Here is a 9,329-nt window from a genome sequence, read left to right as displayed (position 1 = left end):
ACCTGGACATAGAGCCACTGACCAAAGCCTTCTGGCTGCAGCCTTCCAACCAGTTCCCTATTCACCAAACAGTCTAGCCTTCAAATTCATATCTCTCCAATTTAGAGATAAGGATGTAGTGGGGGACCATGTCAAAGGCCTTGCCCAAGTCCAGGTAGATGACATCCATTGACTTTGTCCCCCAATACCGTCACTATCAGTGTTGGACCAATGCCATCTGAAATCTGAAGCAAGTGTGCCAGCTAAAGTTGGTGGAACAGTTATGGTCAACTAAGACCTTCTCTTTCCCTCTTCTCCTGGGTCTTTTGCTGAGAGGAATTGTCTCTGCCTTGAGTTCTTGTGGTCTTGTGAGAGAAGGAAGAGAAAGTGTTTGCTGCTAGTTGATGGTACAGGTGTTCTGGAGCCTTTGTTCTTTGTGTGTCCTCTCGCCTTCCCAGTAAGAGTTTGCAGAGCAAGCAGGTTTAAAGAAAGCTCTCCAGCAGAGTGGGAACCACTGGCCTAATTTCACTTGAGGTTCCTTTGTCACTCATTAAATCTGATGCCACCTGCTTGGTCATCCCAGTAGCTCGACACCTGCTCTTGATCTTCAGTGCTCAAGAGTGGCTTTTCCAGGAGTGTTTTAATCTTGTTCTTGCATTCATCTTACGTAACAAGTTGAATAGGCTGCTCTAATTCAAGTTAGAGATCTCCTTCTGACATGTCAGTTAAGGAGACCTTAGACGTGGCCAAGGAGCCATGCTTTTTCAGCAGCCCGCAAGCTGCTCTGCTTCCTCCACAAGGGAAATGCGGCACTGCTCTCTTGTCACAAGAGGTATTCAGGTCCAGTCCAGCACAGCTAGCTTCAATTATCAGCCCACAGCCCTGTTATAGCCACAGGAGGATCCTTTGAGGTAAAGGCAATGCAACCGAGGGTAGAGGTGTGTTCCCGGAGTAGTTAAACTGGATTTCAGCACAGAGCAGTTTGCACATCCAAGGTATTTCTGCATGCTCACATTTCTCCTGGAAATGAACAGAGCTTTCTAAAGCCAATGGCAAGATGGCATGCCTGCTTGGCTAATGGTATGGGAGGCAGCAGGGAAGGTTGTTTCTTTAAAAAAAAAGAGTCAAGCAGTCTCTCAGGATCATTCTGAGTATTTTCTTCCACAGAGATGTTGTGACTTGAGACCTAAAGTTATGTGAAACAAATTTGAATAGCTTTCTTGGACTCTGTAAGCAAAGTGGGACAAATCAAACTGCTCACTGATTCTGATTAGGAGATTGGAGCTCAAAGGACATGTTGAATTGAAAGTCTAATTTTCCAGCTTCTGTCACATTTTTCCCTAAGACTCCTAAAAGTAGGACTAGGCCACAGGAAAGTACTAAAGCTAGTTGCTTAGCATTTAAATTATTTATTCTGCTTACAGAAAATCTGGTTCTCTCCAATAAGTTGCTCGTCCTACTTATAAGTCACGATGGTGGCACTGCACTGAGTCATACATTAGAGGTCCCAGATGAGTGGGTGCAGCGTGGATGTGGTGTGACCACAGTGCCTTGGGCTGCATGGAGCTGGGGATGTTCTGGCAGTGGCATCTGGCATGGAGTGTTTCTGTGACGTCTGTTCTGGCACGTACATACATTAGAACAAGCATGTGCTTGGTATAGAAAAACCATTTGCTTTTAACCTCAGAGATGATTGAAACCCACCAGAAACTGATAAAAGTTTCCCAGGGATTTCTGCGAGTGGTAGAGGCAGCTCTCATTAACAACAAATGTTGGCTCAAGCTGATATGAAAGTTGGAGAGCCGTGTGTGTCTGTGCTTCGCAAGGGTCTTTTTGTTTTGCAGAACAGTCTCTTCTGCAGCTGGGATGTTCTTGCAGGCTGTGTTAGATGACAAATTTTGCTCATTTGAACAACTTAGTCACCCTATGCCAGCAGTTCTTATGAGATAGTTTTATGCTCTTTTAGAGGATTTGGTGCAAAGTGAGAGAAAAGTTCTTCTCATCCTCGAGGTATATGTGGGGCTCCACCCCTTGTATTCTTCTGTCCGGGTTGCAAGTGGGTTCTGGAGCCATAACCTAGAGAATCACAGAGTCATAGGAGCTGGAAGGGACCTCTGAAGATCAACTCCTCTTCTAAAGCAGGTTCCCTAGAATAGGTTGTACAGGAAAGTATCCAGGCTCATTTTGTATATCTCTACAACCTCTCTGGACAGCTTGTTCCAGCACTTTGTCACCCTCAAAGTAGAGAAGTTTTTTTCTCATGTTCACATGGAACTTCCTGCATTCCAACTTGTGCCCATTGCCCCTTGTCTTGTTGCTGGGCACCACCAAAAAGAAGCCTACCCCCATCCATTTGATACATGCCTTTTTAGATTTCTATAAGCATTGATAAGATCCCCTTTCAGACTCCTCTAGGCTGAAGTCACAGGTCTCTCAACCTTTCCTCTTACAAGAGATGGTCCAGTCCCCTGACCATGGGCCCTCCTCTATACTCTCTCCAATAGTTCCCCATCTTTCTTGAACTGGAGACACCAGAACTGGACGCAATATTTCAGATGTGGTCTCACCAGGGCAGAGCAGAGGGGGAGGATAATGTCTCTCGATCTGCTGACCACATTCTTTTTAATGCACTCCAGGATCCCATTGGCCTTCTTGTCCACAAGGGCACACTGCTGGCTCATGGCCAACCTGTTGTCCACCAGGACACCACAAGTCCTTCTCTGCAGAGCTCCTCTCCAGCAGGTCATCCCCTAACCTGTACTGATGCATGCAGTTATTCCTCCCCAGGTACAAGACTCTACGCTTTCTCTCGTTGCAGCTCATCAGGTTCCTCTCTGTCCAACTCTAGCCTGTCCAGGTCTTGCTGAATGGCAGCACAGCCTTCTGATGTGCCAGCCACTCCTCCCAGCTTCTTATGCTCAGCAAACTTGCTGAGGGTGCACTCTACTCCTTCATCCAAGTCGTTGGTGAAGATGTTGAACAAGAATGGACCCAGGACCTATCCCTGGGGAACACAGGCCTCCAAGAGGACTCTGTGCCACTGATCACAATACTCTGTGTTGTGCCAGTTCTCAGTCCCCCTCACTGTTCACTCATCTATCTCACGCTTCTTCAGCTTACCTACGAGGATGTTATGGTAGACAATGTCAAAAGCTTTCCTGAAGTCAAGGTGCAACACATCTTCTGCTTTCCCCTCACCTACCTAGCCAATAAGGACAACATAGAAGGCTACCAAATTGGTCAAGCATGATTTCCCCTTGTTGTATCCATGTTGACTACTCCTGATAACCTTCTTTTCCTCCACCTGCTTGGAGATTACATCCAGAATAAGTTGTTCCTTCGCCTTTCCTGGGATGGAGTTCAGGCTGTCTGGTCTGCAATTCCCTGGGTTCTCCTCCTTGCCCTTCTTGAAGACTGGAGTGACCTTGGCTTTCTTTCAGTCTTCAGGTATCTCTCATGTTCTCCATGACCTTCCAGAGATGATGGAGGGCTTGGCAATCACTTTTGCCAGCTCTCTCAGCATCCCATCAGAGTGCATGGATTTGTGTGTGTTGAGTTTGCCTAGATGATCTCTAAGTAGATCTTCCTCAATCAAGGGAAATCTTCATTTCTCCATACTCTCTTTCTTACATCTAGAGTCTGGGATTCCTGAGGGCCAGTCTTAGCTGTAAAGACTGAAGCAAAGAAGGCATTTAATAAATCTGCCTTCTCAATGTCCTCCATTACCATGGTACCCACCTCATTCAACAGCAGGCCCACATTTTCCATAGTCTTCTTTTTGCTGTTGATATACTTAAAGAAGTCCTTTTGCTGTCCTTGACAGATTTAATTCCAAGTGGGCCTTAGCCTTACTGGCTAAGTGCTGGATGACCAGTGTGAGTGTGAGGAAAGGATTTCTTTACACAAATGCCTTTCTCCCCACCTTTTACCACAGTCAATCTTGGTCTCCCGTGGGAACTTAAGTTTAAACATAGAACCACAGAATGGCTTGGGTTGAAAAGGGACTCCAAGGATCATCAAGTTCCAATCCCCCTGCCACAGGCAGGGCCATCAACCTTCTCTTGGTAAAGCCATGCTGACTGCCTCGGATCACCTGTTCATTCCTCATGTGCCTTAACATGTCTTCTAGAAGGAAGAACATCTGGTGCTTAGAGCTATGGGGAAATCTGAGTCTCCCACTCATTTAAGTGACATTAAGTGACATTTAAGTGTTTGCATTGATGTCCTTATAATGTCTTCTGTTAAGCCCCAAACTAATACTTTGAATTACTTGAGATATTTTATCATCCACAGCCTTTTAATTGAAAGCCTTAGCAGTATTATAGCCCAGGTCTTTATATCTCAATGACATTTCTTCATCCGCCTGAGCCAGTGGCTCTTGCAGAACTCAAGCTGCGTGCTTAGCAGCCACTCTAATGCAAGAGCTTGCATTTGGCAAAGGCACAACCTGTTTCTAAAATTGTCTCCAAGATCCCTTGTATACGTTTGTGTCACCTAGATGGACTAGCCGGCTGGTATTTTACATGGTGTTATTGTTTGTTTAGCTAATGAAGCGGGAAAAGAGCTGAGATCCTGGGCAGCCCTGAGACAGAGGAGAAGGAACCTAGCAGCCAGGGTATTGAACTGCAGCTCCATGGATAGTTTTGATTCCTGATTCAAGAGAGTCATGGATGAAGTGCAGAAAAGGATGCCTCAGCACAAAAACAGGAGGAAGATGCTGGGAGCTGCCTGCTTTCCCTGTTTATCTCACTGGGAGGAACTACTGCAATGATGTGTGATGGAGAACAGCTTTTGTCTGCTGATGCTTACTCAGAGCAGGCATGATCTACTTCTGCCAACATTTCCAGTCTCCCTTCTGGAAGGAAAGAACATGCTCACAGAAGTGTGGTTTCCCTTCCTCGTGGCCTATCCCCTACCATTTGATGAAAGGCTGTTCCTTTAGTTGTTTTTCTGATGCTGAAGGGTCTAGTGTGAAGCTCCTGCCTGGAGGAGCTTTGCTGGAGAGCAGAAAGCACAAAGAAAACAATAAAATGTCTTCCTGCGTCCCCCACCCTCTTTAATTTTCTGGTTTGACTTCAAATGCAGGCTGCCATCATTCCCACATGGAAAAGCCACATGAAAAGCACCACTAAACAGTTCTGAGTTTCTCAGCAAGAATCACGGCAGCTAAATATATTTAATCTGTGGGTATTGTTCATGTTGGCTTTAATTTCCTGTTCTCAAAAGGTTTAGGAATTTAAACCCCTGAGTCATTACTGAAGCCGTTAATGCTTGGAGCCTTTTTCAGAAATGAAGATAAAGGAAGTGATATTAATACCAGCTTAGCATGAATTGAACCAGAACAGCTCTGTGAGAAATTCATTGCCATCCCAGAGACATCACTTGGTTTCTAACCATGACAAAAGCTGCCCAGAAACAGGTAGGTGGATGAGATCATTCTCCCTGAGGTGAATAAGATGCTTCCCATTTAAAACTAAAAAACTAAAAAACTAAAAAACTAAAAAAAAAAAAGAACAAGGCTCTCTGGCAAGTTGTGGGCTGCAACATTCCCATCTGGAAACTTCTAGAGCACTCTACTATTCTTTTGTTTTGTTTCTAAAAATTGCAGTATCTTTTTAAGCAGTGATTTCTCAGAGTTTATTCATGAGACTTCCCTGGAGCTGGAGGTGATACACTCACTCACGCTGAATAAAAGATTGGAAGTAAACTTCCCCTCAAGTTCAGTGTAGTTAGGTCTTCAGGTTCATGCTATACTTGCAGATCTTGATGCTTCTTCCCAAAGTCCTGATGGCAACAGGCACCCAAATACTTCAGAAGCAAGGTCGAGTCACGAGATGCTTCAGTGGAGGATGTGGCTCCCATTGCTCTGGGGACTGAACAGGATTAAGGACAAATCAAGTCATTCACCTTCTTCCAGGGGCCTGGTTTAGATGCAAAACGTCAAGCTACCTTTGATTCTAAGTGAACTCTAAAGGCCAAAACAAAGTCCAGGGAAAATTGAAAAGATCCTAACTAATGATTGAAGTTAGAAGTGAAATGAAAACCTTTGTGGGAGCTGGTATTTATTTTCATGTCAGTGCGGTTTTATTTCTAGAATGTGGTAGAAAGAGAATAATACATACTGGAAGAGGCTAAGGCAAACACAGAATAGCAGTGATGCAGAGTGAAATGAGAGAGCAAAGAAGGAAAGGGTTGTTGCAGTAGCAACGGATTTAACTGCTGTGTCCCAAGCAGTGGTGAAATGTTTAGCTGCTCAGACCGCGGAGGCACTTCTGTTCCCACCCAGACATGATGCTGCCTTCAGGCTGAGCTCAAAGCAGGACAGACCAGAGCCTTTATCAGGAGGAAGATAAATAGATGAGATGGGGAACCATTTTTGTTTTGAGTCCGTGCTGTCAAACAAGAATATAGTGAAAGGAAGAAGGGGCATGACACACAGCAGTGTGTTGTGGCAGCCATCAGGAATGGCTGGAGCAGCTTCCCATCAGAATTCAGGTCAGAGTTTCAGGAGAGAGCTTGCAGCAACCACACTAGAGGGGTATTCTGGCCAGCATTCCAGGCAGGTGTGCTCAGCATGTGCTCAGGAAGGACTCCTGACTCAGCCTGATAGGAGGCTGGAGTGGATGAGTTGCGTGGTTGCTTCTGCCTCTTGAGAGGTGCTCTCATTTTATTTGAGGCCCTGTGAGGCCATCTAGGGCAATTTGGCTTCACTCTCTATTTGCTAAGCCCTGCTGCATGCTTGTTCCTGTTGAGCTAGTTTTAAGGAAAGAACCTTCTGTCCCCTTCTTGCCTCTATTCTCTATCATCAATTAGCTTGAGTCTCTGAGACTGCAGCCCATGAGCAGTTCTTTTCCTTTCACTCTGGAGCTATTCCTGCTCTTGTAACAAGCTTTCACAGAGCCAGCAAGCATCAGGCTGTGTCTGAGCCTCTGGGGCTGTCTCTCCATCTGTTTGTTTAATGACGCGCAGCAGCCTCATCTCTGACTTTGCACCCTCAGGACAGTAATCCACTCTGACGCTCAGGCCAGCCAGCTATCCTCTGATGAGGCTGTGGCTGGTGCACTGTAGGTTGGAGGTGGTTTTAAAACACTTCTTCTGAATTTCATTATGGCTCAAATTCTTTGTGAAAAGAAGGGACGGGAGCACTTGCGGTGGTGTTGCTGTTCTGTAAAGCTGAACGTGGGTTCACAATGATAGTGATAGCAGCAGATCACGTTTTTAAAAGACTTTTACCCAGCTTCATGAAGCAGTGAGGGGTAGATGGCTTGCTGTGCTTGCCCAACAGTCCAGAAGCACAACCTTTAGGAAATACTTATGGTAAAATGGACCACCTGGGATGGCTTTGGAGCTGTCCTCTACCCTCTGAATGCCATGCAGATAATAAAGGAAAGAAAAAGCACTTCTGTACCCAGTGCTTAGAAGATCACTTAGAGGTCAGGATGGAGGTGGGAGGAATGGTGAGCAAGAGGGCAGTGGTACCAAATGATCTCTGAAGGTGGTTCTTGAAATTACTCAGTCAAAATGTTAAGCTTTGGGGAAGAGAGACCTCAGAAGAGTGCTGGTTTCACAATCTTTCTTAGCTACCTCCTTGGTTCCTGCTGCCTATGGTGGCTGCATACTAAAGTCAGGCTGCCCAAGGGACAATCAGCAGGGGCCATCCTGGGGATGAGCAAAATATCCCCCAAGAAAGGAGAGGTCCCCCCAAGGGTGTGCTTTGGGTTTAGTGCTCCATCAAGAATGGGAGAATATTCCTCTCCTTTGGGGTAGCATCAGGAAAATTCATAGTTTTCCCCCAATTGGCTCTTCCTTTCTGGTTTGGATATGGAGGTCACAAGTGGCAATTCCAGCTTGTTGTGCCTGACATTGCATTTTACAGATAGATGGAGAGCTTGCCCAAATAGTTAGGTAGAGTCATACAAAATGAGGGCCTGCTCTGCCATTGGCCATCCAGGCCCAGGATGCTGTGAGCAGGACTTTCTGGAGCAGGTAATAATGTGGCCCCAAGGCTTTCGGCCCAGCATGGTCAAGTGCTCTTGTGTTTGGTGTCTCACATGCTGGTGGGAAGAAGCTTTGGTACAAAGTGTTCTCCTGGTCTGCTTGAGCCCATGTTCAGGCAAGGAGCTCAACTCCAATGAGACAAGGCTAAAGACAAGCAAATTGTGAGAATGTTCTAGTGTGCTCGAGTTATTTCCATTGAGTGTGAACTGATTGATTTGTTTATTTAAAGAAAGTGGACGTTCAACATAAAGGTGAACATTTTAAGATGCTTCCATTTGGTCATCCTTAAAATATGGCAAACCCATAGTCTCCACTATATGACAGAGGTCTGGGCTTGTCATGCCCTTGTGAAGGGAGAGAGCCCTCAGAGGTCTGGAGAAAGCAGGACCATGTTTGCGGTGATGCCTTTGAAGAGGGAAGGACCATTGATGCATGAAGGTTACTCAATTTCCCTAGCACAGCATTTTTCTGGAACTTATCTATGCAATAAGCCTTTCAGATGCCTGTTTGCTCTGTGGTAATAGAAGGGCAAGGCAGTTTGCCCCATTACAAGAATCTCCCTCTGCTGTACCTTATTCAGGAGTAGTCAGGAAATCTGACTCTCTCCCCCCCTCCCTCAAAGTGCTTTCCTCTCTCCAAAAGCAGCATGCCACATCATTCTCTCACCCCAGCAGCGAATCTGGGTTATTGTTTGCTACCTGCTCTTTCAGCAGGAAAAGCCTCCACACACAGCTGGGAGAGAGCCCGCAGATTTTCAAAACCTCCATTTATGCAGAAGACACTGAGCAGAGTGTAAAAGGGATGACAGAAGCATAGCATGATCCTCCTCCTTCCCTCCCCTTCCTTGCCCTTTGATTCAAGGAGCAGGGGCTGGTTTGTGAATGAGGAGCTGAAACTCATTCAGACTGAATGAATAACTGATAAAGGATGCTTGTTAGCTAAAGCCAACAAAAAGGTAGCAGTTCTCAGGAGGGGGCTTATTTCCCAGTGATTCATCGGTGCATAACAGATGGAAGAAACTAATAAAATATTACAGACGCGCAGAGCTTTGATCTTTCTGCTCTTTCTTTCCTTTTCCCAAGGGTGATGGCTGTGCTGTTGAAGTGAATGGAGAGGAAAAGGCTACTCTGGCAGCAGGGCTTGTGGAGGGGAGGTCAGGAGCCCCAGTCCAGAAGCATTCTTTGGGGCTTGACAGAGATTGGCCATAGTGCATTTCTGTAGGCTTTGCAACACTTGCTCTCCTTCCCCTCACACTGATGTTAACCTGTTTGCAGGTCTGCTGGAGCAGGGCTGGGGCACAGATGAACATTTCACTTTTATATTTTTTTCTGCAAGCTCAGAACTTTGAGCAT

This window comes from Meleagris gallopavo, chromosome 14, assembly GCF_000146605.3.
Source record: "Meleagris gallopavo isolate NT-WF06-2002-E0010 breed Aviagen turkey brand Nicholas breeding stock chromosome 14, Turkey_5.1, whole genome shotgun sequence".
NCBI classification, from domain to species: domain Eukaryota; kingdom Metazoa; phylum Chordata; class Aves; order Galliformes; family Phasianidae; genus Meleagris; species Meleagris gallopavo.
The sequence above is the reverse complement of the archived record's forward strand: the minus strand, read 5'-3'. Positions refer to the sequence as shown.